This window comes from Pinus tabuliformis, chromosome 9 (genome assembly GCF_031772625.1).
Source record: "Pinus tabuliformis cultivar Carrire ecotype Pingquan chromosome 9, CPIR1, whole genome shotgun sequence".
NCBI classification, from domain to species: domain Eukaryota; kingdom Viridiplantae; phylum Streptophyta; class Pinopsida; order Pinales; family Pinaceae; genus Pinus; species Pinus tabuliformis.
This window is the reverse complement of record NC_142307.1, coordinates 896,278,242-896,292,831: the sequence shown is the minus strand read 5'-3', so window position 1 is coordinate 896,292,831 and position 14,590 is coordinate 896,278,242. Positions and strand designations below refer to the sequence as shown.

General features: G+C 36.2%; 1 pseudogene; it reads left to right on the top strand.

Annotated features, from left to right (window-relative positions):
• Nucleotides 1-14,158, top strand: part of LOC149151652 (lariat debranching enzyme-like) — a 29,444-nt pseudogene extending 15,286 nt beyond the window's left edge.
• Nucleotides 14,159-14,590: the final 432 nt, after the last annotated feature.

Below are 14,590 nucleotides of genomic sequence, written 5' to 3'. Positions count from 1 at the left end.
TACTCAATCCATGCATGTGCAAAATCTCATGCACAACTATAGTCACAACTGACAGCAATCTCAACCTCTAACACCTGTCTCCACTGAACTGTCCATGCATTGAGTTAACTGATGTATTCTTTAGTTGCTTTATGAGTTAATAATTAGTGAATTAATTAATAATTAATTCACACAACTCATCACTAGTGTATTCTTTAGTTAGACTAAATACAACTAGTTTAACCAAGTCAAACTGAACACAACTCCATCAACTCCACAATCAACTCCACCGAAACTCAACCACATGAGTTCTAACTGAAGTCCTGCGTGCAATAGCTCAACTGACCCACAAGAAAAACATATTTCCTTCTGACAGCTGCATGTGCCACATCTGTAGCTCAAACTAAAGTGCTCCAAGAGGATAAGATAATGTTTATAGTCCAAATATTATTATGAGCTAATAATATTCGACTGTTCTATTTTTAGACTGGCAGTCTAAAAATAGACTCTGCCCATATATCTAAAAATAGAGGTCCATCTATTTTTACCAACATGACCAATCATGCACAAATAGCATCCTGCAACTCATAGACCATGATCCATATGTCTAAAAATAGACATAGTCTAAAAATAGACTTTGCGCCAAAAATAGTCTGCGGGCCCACTTAGTGAAGGCGACTCCTTTCCACTAAGCTCCATCATCTTGTTGCATTCTCAACAACTGCATGTTACCTGGTCAATAGGTCACCTTCATCAGCATTTGAGGATCTGACTCCACAAGAGGTATGGACTGGTAAGAAACCCTCTCTTTCACGTATGAGGGTATTTGGATGTGATGCATATGTACATGTTCCAAAGGAGAAACAAACCAAGTTGGATAGTAAATCTGAAAAGTGCATCTTTATTGGGTATAAGGATGGTTTAAAGGGTTATAAGATTTGGAACCCAGTCACATGGAAGGTTGTGTATAGCCGAGATGTGGTGTTCAGAGAGCTAAAAGATGTTATTAAAAATGAAGTCCAACAAAAGGAACTTGAGAAAATAGAGTTTGAGCTAAAGGAGGAAGAATCATACTCTACAGCAGAGAAGGAATCAGAAGATGAAGAGCCACAAACTCCAGTTGTGGGAAGATCAGTTCGAGAAAGAAGGCAGCTTGAAAGGTATAGTCCATCTGCTTTCTATTCAAATTTTGCTTTATCTATTACTGACAATGATCCCAGAACTGTGAAAGAAGCAGTAGATTTAGAGGATGGAAAACTCTGGAAAGAGGCCATGGTTGATGAAATGGCATCTTTCCACAAAAATCAGGCTTGGGATCTGGTGGAGTTTCCAGTTGGAAGGAAACCCATTGGCAGCAAATGGGTGTTCAAAAAGAAGACAAATGTAGAAGGAAAAGTGGAGAAATAGAAAGCTCGGTTGGTAGCAAAAGGTTATTTCCAGGTGCTAGGAATTGATTTTGGTGATATTTTTTCTCCTGTTGCCAAGGTAGCTTCTATTAGATTACTTTTATCTGTTGCTGCTGCTTTTGATTTTGAGGTAGAACAGATGGATGTGAAGACTACATTTCTTCACGGGGATCTGGAAGAGGAAATCTACATGAAGCAATTTGAAGGCTTTACAGCGAAGGGTAAGAAAGAAATGGTATGCAAGTTAAAGAAGTCTCTGTATGGGTTAAAACAGTCACCAAGGATGTGGTATCAGAAATTTGATACATTTATATGGGGACTTGGCTTCACTAGAAGCAAAGTAGATCACTATGTGTATTTTAAATTAATTGGTGACTGTGTTATTTATCTTGTCTTGTATGTGGATAATATGTTGCTGGTTGGAAATGACTAAGAAATTATCCAAGATTTGAAGACCCAATTGTCCTCCAAATTCGACATGAAAGATCTTGGTGCTGCAAACTATATTTTGGGCATGGAAATTAAAAGAGATTGGGCAAAGAGGAAGCTCTAGTTAAACTAGAGGAAGTATGTCAAGACAATACTGCAGAGGTTTAATATGCAGGATAGTAAACTGGTGAAGGTTCCTATTCTAGTAGGTGTGAGGGTATCTGCTGAACAATGTCCCAAGACACAAGAAGAGGAAGAGGACATGTCCCATGTTCCATATGCAAGTGCAGTCAGTAGCCTGATGTATGCAATGGTCTGTACTAGACCAGACATTGCACATGCAGTGAGAGTATTGAGCAGGTTTATGTCAAAACCAGGAAAGGAGCATTGGACAACAGTGAAGCGGGTTTTCAGGTATTTGCGTGGCACTAGTGATTATGGTCTGTGCTACCAAGGAAGACTAGGATTGGACAGAGTGTTGGATATTCGTGGCTTCGTTGATGCAGACTGGGCTGCAGATCTGGATCATAGAAGATCTACAAGTGGGTATGTGTTTAACCTATTTGGAGGTGCAATCAGTTGGATGAGTAAGAAACAATATGTAGTGGCACTATCAACTATAGAGGCAGAATACATGGCAGCCACTCATGCAAGCAAGGAAGCATTTTGGTTGCAAAGATTGTGTTCAAGTATGGGGTTAGTACATGAAGCTATAAGGATAGACTGTGACAGCCAAAGTGCAATTTTCTTGGCAAAGAACCTTGCATATCATTCAAAGACAAAGCACATTGATGTTCAGTATCACTTTGTGAGGGATATGATAGAAGACAAAAAGGTGTTGCTGGTAAAGTTGGACACTTTGAAGAATACTGCAGATGCATTGACAAAATCCGTGAGCTCTGAAATGTTCTCTTGGTGTAGAGAGACAGTGGGCATTTCAGGGCTGGGAAAATGACTAAGATCTCTTGTGGCCCACTGTGGAAAGAAAACAACAAGTGGGAGAATGTTGAGTTGTGTTATATTCTTTCCACGTAGTTAACAGGGGGTTTGAAGGGCACTCGTAACCCCACTTTATGGGGTCATTTGGACCCTATGTTAGGTTGGGCAGACCCACCTATGGGTTTGTGCATGATTTTCGCACATGTTTTTTGGACGCGATGGTTTTTGGTCCATGGTATTAGACATGATGGTTTTCGGTCCATGGTATTGGACGTGATGGTTTTTGGTCCATGGTATTGGATGCTTTGGCATGTATAAATATGTATTGTAACATTGAAAGGAACATAATGAAAAATCAAGCTGGTAGTCCCGGTTTCGGGATCCACAAGAAAATCTCTGTGTATATGTGTTTTATGTGTTATGCTCTCGCATCGTTTATTTCTTTTGTTTTAGAATTCATATGCAGGTGATTTCTGTATAGGGTTAAAACCTATAGGCATAGTTACCAGGACTCAGTGAATGGAAGGGAGAAATTGCCAGATTGGGAAAGACTATGGTTGGATTTGATGCAGGAGGAGATCAAACGGAGCACCAGAGACAGTTCTTCATCCATGCATGATGAGGAGAACTATGCCTTAGCGAGTAAGGCGAAGAAGGGGGAGGCAAAGGTTTCTCTTTCTGAATCCAGTTCTTCTAATGATGGGAAGAAGGTTGACAAATCGAAAGTGCGATGCTTTCATTATCATGAGGTGGGCCATTATGCTGCAAATTGTCCACAGAGGAAATCTAAGAATGGATCTGAGGAAGGATTTGAAGGTGAGGCACTTGCTTCACAGTTTGAGTTGGATTTCACATTCTTCGCATACATGGTTTCATCCATGGTGGGAAGTGGTTGGTTTCTTGATAGTGGAGCTTCTTTCCACATGACCGATGACAAGAGTTTGTTCAGTACTTTGGAGGAGAAAGATCTCCAGATACTCATAGCGATGGGTAGTGATGAGAAGTATAGTGTCTCAGGTGTAGGCACGATTATTTTTCAGAGGGATCATGGATCTCGCCTTACCTTGATTGATGTCAAATATGTACCAGGACTGAAGAGAAACTTGGTGTTGATCGCGATGCTGGAAGACAGAGGCTATGATGTAGCCTTTAGTAAGGGAAAGGTTTTCCTTAGACACATCATCACTAGACATGTGAAGCAGATTGGTTCATGGGTCAAGAACCTATATGGTTTTGAGGTTCAAGATGCATGCAAAGCCTTGAGTAGCAAGACAACTGATGGAGACTTGGTGGTTGAGAGGGAGGGTATATTACCTCTCAAAATGCAGATCCAGAAGAAGTCTCAGACGATTGTGGAGGTGCCATGATTGGTGCAGCAACTTCAGGAGGTTGTGGAGTAGCCACAACAGGGGAAGCTGAGTGGAGATCGAGTAGAGACATCTACTCATGCAGAGACCTCCAGTAGGGGGAAAATTCTAGCTAGGTGGGCTGAGGGATCACAAGTAGCCATACCTCCAGGAAGGAGGTGGGGCGATATAGTGTGATCATCCCAAGGAGGAGGGGCAGGATCCTTAAGGTACCCAACCTCTTAGATGAGACCTTGCTATGGGAGTCCCAATGTGGAGTAGCAGGAACTGACTGATTGGGTAGAGACAGATGCAAATGGAGCGGCAGAGAGAGCTATAGTGCATGGAATCCTAGGACAGCGCATAGCTAGCAGGTTGCAGCAATGCGAGAGGCAAAAGTGTTTTGCACAGTGCTAGGTGGCACAGAGAGGTGTGCAACGATGCGAGATGCATGGAGATGTTGCGGTAGCGCAAATGTTAGAGAGGGAGCACTTGTCAGCAGCAGGTAGAGCTTCATCATCAGAGTATGTTCCTAGCCCAACAGAGTGGTCAGTTGGGAGTGTTTTTTTTCCAAGTGTTGTTGGAGCAAGTGGACCAGATAGATGTGTTGCATGTAGAACATTCTAGAGTTATAAGATCGGGTTCGAGATGAAGCTTTTCTTGTTGAGAGGGAGTGTTGAAAAATGTGCAACAAGAAATGTTAAATTTAGAATGTGCTAAAAATAGGACTTCTAAAAATTGCATGTCTCAAAATAGAAGTTTGGCCAGTGAGGTCATTGGCCACATTGGGTGAGAGGTGAAACTGCTAAAAATAGAAAGTTTTAAAAATAGCATTTCTGGGTCCCTTCCTATTTATAGCAGTCCCTAGTCTATCAATAGGAAGTAAAATTAATTTTGGTCTTAACAACAGTTGGAAATATCAATTAATTAATTCAGTTGAGTTAATTAGTTAAGGAAATTCGAATTTGAAGTCTTTGTGAGCATGCACATGAGTTGTCCCATTGATTGAAGAATTTATCCTTAATTTCCTCCATTGATTGAGGGAATAAGTATGAGTTCTATAATGAGAGAATCAGTTGACTTAGTTCTAACTAGTCAAGTCTAGTTAGATTATTTTAAAAAGTTGTTAAAATAATAAAATACAGTTTGTTAATGCTTGCATGCATGTGACAACTATTATTTTAGATAACTGAGGATTCACTCATGGATAACTGTTGCATGTCAGTTTTGTTAGAGACCTAGTTGAGATCAGATGTGGGATAGTGTACTATCAGATGCTTGGATATTTCTAGTAAGTATTCCTTGCATGGAGAAGGATCTATTATAGGAGATTGGAGGACTTGTGGCCTATATATTAAGGCCTAGGTAGTCCATGATTTTCATCTTTTGATTGAAGATCATTAGGATCTTCTGATTACAGAGAGAGCAGGATAGCTATTGAGCTGATTCTTTTTGTATGTTGTTGAGGATCTACACTTGATTGATAATACATGGTTGGGGTTTTATGATGGTTCTTTCCCTTGGATATATCTTGTGTTATGTGTGATTATTTCTCTTGATCAGTTATGCATGTTTCTACTTGATGTTGCTCATGAATTCGATTATGCTTCCGCTTAATGTTTTGTAGAAGTAGATCACGTGTTTTTCTTTACTACATTGCATTACCAGTTTGATCTATAGGTGAAATTTCTACAGTTTCTACCCACTTAATGAAGTAATTAGTGGCAGTTAATATCCATGTATGTTGGTTGCTAGAATATGGATCTATTTCACCTATCAAATCTAATCACCATTGTAAAAACGAAGCTTCCATTAAAAATGGGACAGGGGGAAGTTCTTCTAGCATCTATTTTCAAGCAAATATCTGACATGGGATACAACTTCTTACCTTTTCTCCAACCTCTGCAAACAATTTGGGCCAATAGAAACTTGCTTGCCTTCCAAGCATAATGTCCTTCACAAATTCCTTCATGAAACTATTCAATGACTCCTTCGGTTTCACTTTCAGTCAAGCATAATAAAAGGATATTCAGAGGATCCTTCCAATATAAATTGGCATTTATGATACGATATTTCATAGCTTTGAGTCTAAGAGATCTAGATTGATTCTTTGTAAATTTAGGAGGATACTTTAAATCTAGAAGAAAATTCACTATGTCTTATACCAATTTGAAAGTAAAATTTTGTCATCAATATGTAGAGGTAGAGGAACAAGATTTGAAATGGAAGAAGGTTCTTGTGGATTCTCCTCATTTGAAATATGAGAAGGTTCTTGTGGATTCTTCTTTGCTAAAAACTGCAAAATGGTGTTGATACCAAGAATCTTACAATTTGATTCAGCTAAAAGTTTAACTAAACCCTGTCCTTTCACTAGTTTGGTGGGTTTGATATCCATATCAAACTCAAGTATCTTGGCAATCCATCTTCCCCTCTTTCGATCTGTATCAGGTTGTGTTGAAACTATTTTCATTGCATTGTTGGGGACATAAGCAATAATAGGAGAATGTAAGACATAAATATTGTATGATTTTAGAGCTTGGAGAAGGGCATAGGCTTGCTTCTCTATGATGTCATATATGAATTCAACATCTCTCATCACTTTACTGAAAAAGGAAATTGTTTGCTCATATCCATCATCATTTCTTTGTAGTAAAACAACTATTATGGTAGTGTCAGAGGAAAAGGAGAAGATACTAAAGAGTTATGAGTAATCTGGACTAACTAGCATTGGAGCTTCTGAAATGGATTTCTTGATCTGTGAAAAAGAATATCTATCCTATATTTTCCATTTGACTTCATGATCCTTTTTTAGCATATCTGTAATATCTTTCACAATCTCAGCATAGTTAGGTATAAATCTTCTTAAGAAATTTATTTTTCCTAAAATGATTGAATTCCCTTTATGTTTCTAGGTAAGCTAACTACCTGAATTGTTGATACTCTTTTTGGATCAATAACAACTCCTTCCTTTGAAATTATATGTCCCAATATATTTCCTTCTTTGAAGGCAAAAGTAGCTTTTTGGGATTAAGAGAAATCCCATATTTCCTGCATCTTTCAAAAACTTTTCTCAAATGTTTCAAGAGTTTTTCATCAAAATACAAAAATACATTTAAATCATCACGATAAATGACAATAAATTTATTTATATTACCAATGAATGTGAGATACATTTCTCTTTGAAATGTTGCCCCAACATTGATTAAACCAAATGGAATCTTGGCATACATAAATGTACTCCACAGAGTTGTAAATGTTGTTTTTTCTCTGTCTTCTAGACTAACCTCAATCTGGTTATATCTAGAAAAGCCATCTAATGTTGAAATCCTATTTGAACTTGAAACCCTCTAAAGTAGTTGGTCCTTTTTTGGTAATGAATAATTATCTTTTAAAGACAATTTGTTCAGATTCCTAAAGTCATCACACAATCTTATTTCACCATTTTTCTTCCTAACTGGTACTAGGTTTGCTATCCATTCATAATATCTTAAGGGAACAATTATTTTTCATCCAATAAATTTTTAAATTCTTTCTTAATGAATGGAAGCAATATTGGGTTTATTCTTATTAATTTATGCTGAAATGGTTTAGCTTCAGGTTTGACAGGAATTTTATATTCAATATTGGTCGCGTCATAGATTTTCAATTCTTCATATGACCATGAAAATACATCTCTATAATGTTTGTAAAGATTGATATATTTGTCTTTGATTTCTTGAGGCAATGATGCTGAAATTTTAACTTTTCTAATTCCTCAGATATACCAATATTACAGTCCTGAACTTTTTCTTGCTAAGAATTTAACAATGAATTTTTTGACACATCATTATGATCAAACAATTTTTCAAGGGGAACTAATCCTTTTGGAATGTAATTATTTGATAACTGAATGATATCATGATCAACAATATTTTGTTCTAAATGTGAATTTTGATCATCCTCATTTGATTTGATTTCATCAATGTGTTCTTCTTCCACATGTAAAGCAGAAAATTCATATATTTCCTGTAATTTTTTTTTAATTGTTCACCATTTTCAAAAACATACCAAAGTTTAAGATTGTTAGGAATGGAAGGTGTGTGTTTTACTTCAATCTGATAATGAAATTGCAAAGGATCAGGTATTTTAAAAGAACCAACAGAAATTTCCAAAGCATCAACATGAATGTTTTCTTCTCTTTGGATTGATGTGATATTGAAGGCTTGAAAATAATTATCTACACAGACCCAAAATTCATTCCTATAAGCTATGAGCCTATGATGCTTAGTTTGACACAAGTTTCTAATTTGTTTTACAATCAATGTTGAATCACCAAATACAACCAAATTTTCAACTTTCAGACTCTTAGCTAACCCCAATCCTAAAATTAGGGCTTCATATTCTGCCACATTGTTTGTGACTTCAAACTCTAATTTAAAAGATCGGGTTATATTTTTATTATCAAGAGAGAGGAGAACAATTCTAGCCCCTAACCCATCTTTGGAAAATTCTCTATCAAAGTACATTTTCCAAATATTAGTGTTTACAATTTGAGGGGTAACGATAGTTTCTTGAATGGTGATTTGAGGATTTGGAAGATCACTAGCAGCTAAAGTAAATCATCCAAAATATTGTTCAATTGCATAAATGTGATGATTAATTGCTTGATTCACATTACAAACTGTATTAATGAATCTTATTTCATTGTATAGTCTTAAATGTTCACCTCTATAAACTGGGATTGTAGCATAAGACATGTCCATTTGCAGACTTCCCCCTAACTTGGCACAACAATATCTGGATAATAACATTCCAAATTTTGGGTGAATATCTGTAACAACAATGTCCAAGTCTATACTCTTGATAGAGATCTGAGCAAGTGTTACCACTAAATCCTTAATTAATCCGAGACAAGGCATTTTCTTAGAATCAAAAGTATACGTATCATGATATGGTCTAATGATTTGTAATTGAAGTTGATCCATGATTACTTTAGGAATTAGATTATGGGAAGCACTAGAATGTAACATGCAATTATATAAAAGATAATCATGAATTTTCAAGGTGACATAAAAGGGAGGTACATAAGCAAAGGGCGATAATCATGTTATCAACAAAGTCTAGGAATGCAATTAAGTGATCTTCAGTAGATGACCTTTTCTCTCCATTAAATCTAGGTAAATTTTATAAATACCCATCAAGAAAAGCATGGATTTGGGATGCAGGTGGAAGAACTAAGGCCACATAATGCGCTGCCAAAATTGGTTGAATAACAACCATTTGATGTTGTGATGGAGTTGTCTTTTTAAGAGAAACTACTTTCCTAGAAGAAGGAGGTGATGAAGGTTTGGGTTTCCGGAAGAAATGAGGATTAATAACTAACTTCTGAACTTCAGGAAGAACCTTTTGAGGATCCTCAAAATCTAGAGGATTAGTATAAATAGTAAGTCCCTCTTCAGATTTAGTAGAAGTGAATGGATAAGTATGTACAAAATAAGATTCAAAATCAATTGGTTTATATTCATAAAGAGAAAGTTTATGATCTTATTCACTGTCAGTAGGTTCCAAATGTGAATAAGGAAGTTCAAAAGCCTCAATATGATGGGCTAAAAGTGCAGTTTGAAGATATACTCGTCTAGAAAGGATTTCTAAAACTTTTGGAGGAAGATCTGATAATTCAACAAGAATTAGAGTTGACTATGAAGGGTCACATTGTGAAGGTATTTGAGATAGAACAGAGGTAGAAGTAGAAATAGAGTATTCTAACCTATGTCTAATTGATGCAATTCTAACTAATATCTCTGGATCTGAGAAAGGCAAGAAAAGATTTGGATCTGACGATGATCTGGTATGCTTGCGTGAAACTATATTTGATATGTAGAGTCACGAGCTAAAGTATTTTAGCCTACTGGCCTCTTATTCACTGTTAAGAGACAAGTATAATCGTTGTCCCAGGGAAACAAGCTTCAATCTTTGTTCCCCGACAATAGCGTGATTCTAGTGTGGTCCTTTGTATACAATCCTAGGCTAAGTGGTTGTGCCAAAGCATCTAAAGTAATGTTTTTAATTTTTGAGTGGATGACTAATTCTTAAAAATTTTAAACAGATTCAAATCCTAAATATTTTTGAGAAAACAAAAGGGCTCATTCTAACAAAATTAAGCTTTAAAAATGATATGGAAAGCATAATTTAAGAAGATATATAATTCCTTAAATATTCAGATTGAACATCTAATTTATTATATATAGTAGATGCGTATAGAATTTTTCTATAGCCAAACAATACATGTGCAAGAGATGACAGAAGGCAACAATTTAAAATTTTAGAGGAATTAACTAAGACAAACAATTTCAGTTAATTAATCTCTTTAAATAATGATAACTTTGTAGGAGATTTTAGAGAGATTGATATTCAATCTATTCTTACCCAGACTTCTATGTTACCTTGAACATGTGCATAGAAAAATAAAATGAATACATAATTGAATAACTAGAAGAACTCACAAAGATACACAAGCTGCTTAGAATGAATCCAAAATCCTTCTATTAACTTCATAAATAACTTAGAAAGTTACAAGCATGTTCACTGGTTCATCAAAAGGGTTCAACCCTTTCTTCTTTGAACTACAAAATATTTATAGAGTTCGAATTTCAAACATATCTAAACAAAAATAGAACTAAAAATAATGGATCTAAACTGATTTCAAGGGCTGTTGTTGATGAATGTAGCTAGAAATATGCTTTTCTGTTCACTACCCCTGAAATTTTGCTGTCTGCTGCTGAAATTTTGCATTTTGTTCCTATTCGATGAGCTCACACAAGTTATCCCATCTCTTTTCATCAGAGATAGAAACTGTAACAATTTCCTATATGACTCATCGACTTCACTATATTTTTCAAAAGTGGGCCTAGTTAGAAAAAAATTCTTAATTTCATGCTAAGTTAACAAATCATAACTTAAACCTTCAATGAAGGCTTTACCAATAATAATTCCTCTGATTTTGGAAAATTTGGTCGTGTCCACTGCTATATCATGCAACCTTTGTTGATGATCTTCAAGTGGAATCAATTTTCCAATTTTATCCTTCAAAGATGGAAGTCCTTTATGATGTAAAACATTGAATTTCCTATGAAATTTCTTGATCCGAACCTCCAAATTGTGGCACTTGTTCTCGAGCTGTAGCATCAAATTCTTCTTGGTTATAAACTTTTTGACTTTTAAGACAACTTTAGTTCTGTCTTCAATGCTGAATTCTTCAATCTCATCTTTTTTCTTGGAGTTTAGGACTTTGATTATCCTTGTAGCATCTTCAGGTTTGTGGTTCAGGTCCTTTATTTCTACTGCTACTGTTTTTGACCTCTGCAATAAATCTTCCTGCTCAAAAATAATTTCAATTGAAGGCCATAACTCAGTCACTGATACATTAATGTCTATCCAAATATTTTATTTGGCATGAGCAATAGTTTGTGCAATTAAATATTCATTTTCATAAACTTATAATTGTTGAGTTAATTTATAATTCTTTTGAATCTCAGCCAAATTTGCATTATTAGACTTAATCCTTTGTTCTTGAATTTTTGGAGCTTCATTTTGAGTTTTTCAATTTCTTGATCCTTCAAAGACAAGTTTCCCATGGCCTTTGACAATTGTTCAGATGAATCTGTTAGTTCCAGTCTTCTCAGCCTATCACTAGGGATCTACATGGGCTCTTACTAGGTTTGGTTTGGTTAGATGTTTTCCACATGATCTTCAACACAAAACATGTCATAAGCATGTTCATCAGGAGCAGCTTGGAAAATGATTTCGAACAGTATATCACACTCTAAAAATCGGCTCCCGGATCAGAAGATATGATCAAATGAGTGATTGGCTCCTGTGTATGAAAAAAGCAAGATTCACTGGATGTGGTTGTAGAGTGGTAATAGTTGAAACTGATCAGGTGTTTTTTAGAACCAACAACTCTTATCCCTATGCAACTTCCAAATCAACAAACAACAAATGTGTAGTGGTTGGTGCTTCCAATAAAGCAACTACACTTCTGTGTCTAAGTATGCCTAAAGGATGGTCATATGCCTCTTGGTGTTACTATCAAACAAGAGCATCATTTTCAGCTAGCAGTAGGGAGGAAGGAGTTGAAAATTCAGATGGTGAAAGTGCCTGCTCTCTTTAGTTTCTCAACTTCAGCATGAAGTTCTAAACATAAAACACAATATAGATCCCTCTTTTATGACATCATTGATGAATGAATTGATAGGTATCTAGTGGATTTTGAAAAGGAGAAGGGTATCACTATTTGGCCATGCAGCTCATAGCTTCTTACAATATCTTTGACTATCAAATAGAACACATCTTGTATAATATCCTTGAAAAAAATATAAAATGTTCTACAACATATAGATGTGCAAAGTGAAAGTGATGAAGATAAGAACGATGAGCTTGCATCCATGTGGAGACAAATGTCATTATCTTCTAGTGTTCCAAGATCAGGTCCACTCAAGAAAAGGTTTTATCTACTCAAGTTTTGGCTATCGCTGGAGTGGAGGGGATCCCTGTTTATAACCTGTATGATGTAACCAATAATGCATAAACGTTGAGATGTAACCAACTTCAGACATTGAAAACTAGAAAGAGAAACAAAGTATTCTCCTTGTTTATTTTCATGTAGCTGGGTTATTTAGCAACGCTAGAAGTTTTGGATTAGTGCCATTTTTTCCAATGACAGAATTTGTGCATAAGCACTCAAGGCTGGAATATCCAGATATTGGGGAGCACCGCTTTTACCCTTCTGTGAAAAGACAAGGGCGATCTCATGTTTAACAGTAAATTGGTCTCATCCTATCCTTGTTATTGTAAAATGTACTGATGTTTATTACGAGTTGTTAGAGATAAGGAGAAAGAAATTATTAAAACAACTATGGAAAACTAATAAGGATATCGTTCCCATGGAAGTATTGCCGAAGGCCCAGATCTGCTCCCCTGCATCCTTAACCACAAAAATCGAGCTAAGCTAACTAAAGGAGGTGGCGCTACGCTCCTGGAAGTGTGGTGCTACGCATAGCCCTTTGGTGCTGCGTGTAGGACCATTCTAAAAAACAAAGTTCTATAGGTGTCTACAACGCATCCATCGATGTCTCGAGTGGTAGAAATGATGATTGGTGGTGTTGAGTTACTATGGAGGATGGATTTCACCAAGGATATTCTTTATGAAGTTTGCTAGGGTCATCTGGTTTGGAAATATTCACATTGGTGGCCTTTCTGGCATTTTCAAATCACGCAATTATTATTTAGGGCATTATGAAAGGGCACCTTACAATGAGAGCAATATCAGGTCTATATATCATGTGCGTGAATATGATGTTCAAAAGCTTATGCAAATTGAGGAGCCTCTAGATATATTTATTTCACACGATTGGCCCCATGGTATAACCAACTTTGGAAATTCAAAGCAGTTACTTCGCCACAAGCCATTTTGAAAATGAGATAAAAAACAAGACTTTTGGGAGTTAGAATGCTGAAGAACTTTTGAAAACTGAAGCCTTCATATTGGTTCTCTACACATTTTCACACTAAATTTGCAGTTGTAGTTCAACATGAGGAGAATGGACCTATCAAAAAATTCTCTTGCATTGGATAAGTGTCTTCCTAGCCACATTTTCTCCAGGTTATCGAAATAGAATCTGATGCAGGGCCAAATGAGATACATTATGATGAAGAATGGCTTGCAATAACACAAGCATACAATCTTTATTTTCCTTTAGGCTGAAAATCTGTACAATTGATAGCAGAATGACCAGACCTGAGATTCCATCACTAGTGTATGAGAAAGCTTATATGAAAGAAATCAACATGAAAAATTTGATTTTACAATGACAGTCCCACCTTATGATCCCACCCAAGGAAAGGTAGCCAATCCAGCATCTCTTGGTCATGTTCGTAACCCACAAACAGCTACTAGAGTTGCATTACCTTCTGGATTCTGCACCTGAGCATGCTACACCAAATAGAAGCCCAGTGTCTTTAATGATACAAGTCAAGGATGAAAATGAATTTGTACCGGATGATGCTTATGGAGGTTTTTGAGCTTATCATATGATTAAAGAAGGTGGCATAATATTTGCCAGCTAGGAGTTGATTCCCAGTATCTCCACCATTCGATGGGAATCATATTCAAAATCCAACATTTCTAGATTTCCAAAAGCATCTAGTGAAAAAGTGGAAACAGTTTGTCAAATGGTTACAAAATCAGCAGGAAAATCTTCAGTTCCATTTTCTGGGGGAACAAGAACAACAGGTTGATCAACTAACTCCTAAATTCATGTAGGCAAGTGCAAGGTGGCAGTCAAAGGGTAGATTTTGTGGAAATTCCACCCTTAAAGGAAGCAGATCTTGACCAAAATTCACTGATTTTGGTTTTCAAAACAACCCTATTTTCCATAGTTCACAAGAGTTTATAATACTGTTTAGTTTATAATATAGAGTTTTATGATAGGATTTTATTTTTAATTTTTTTAT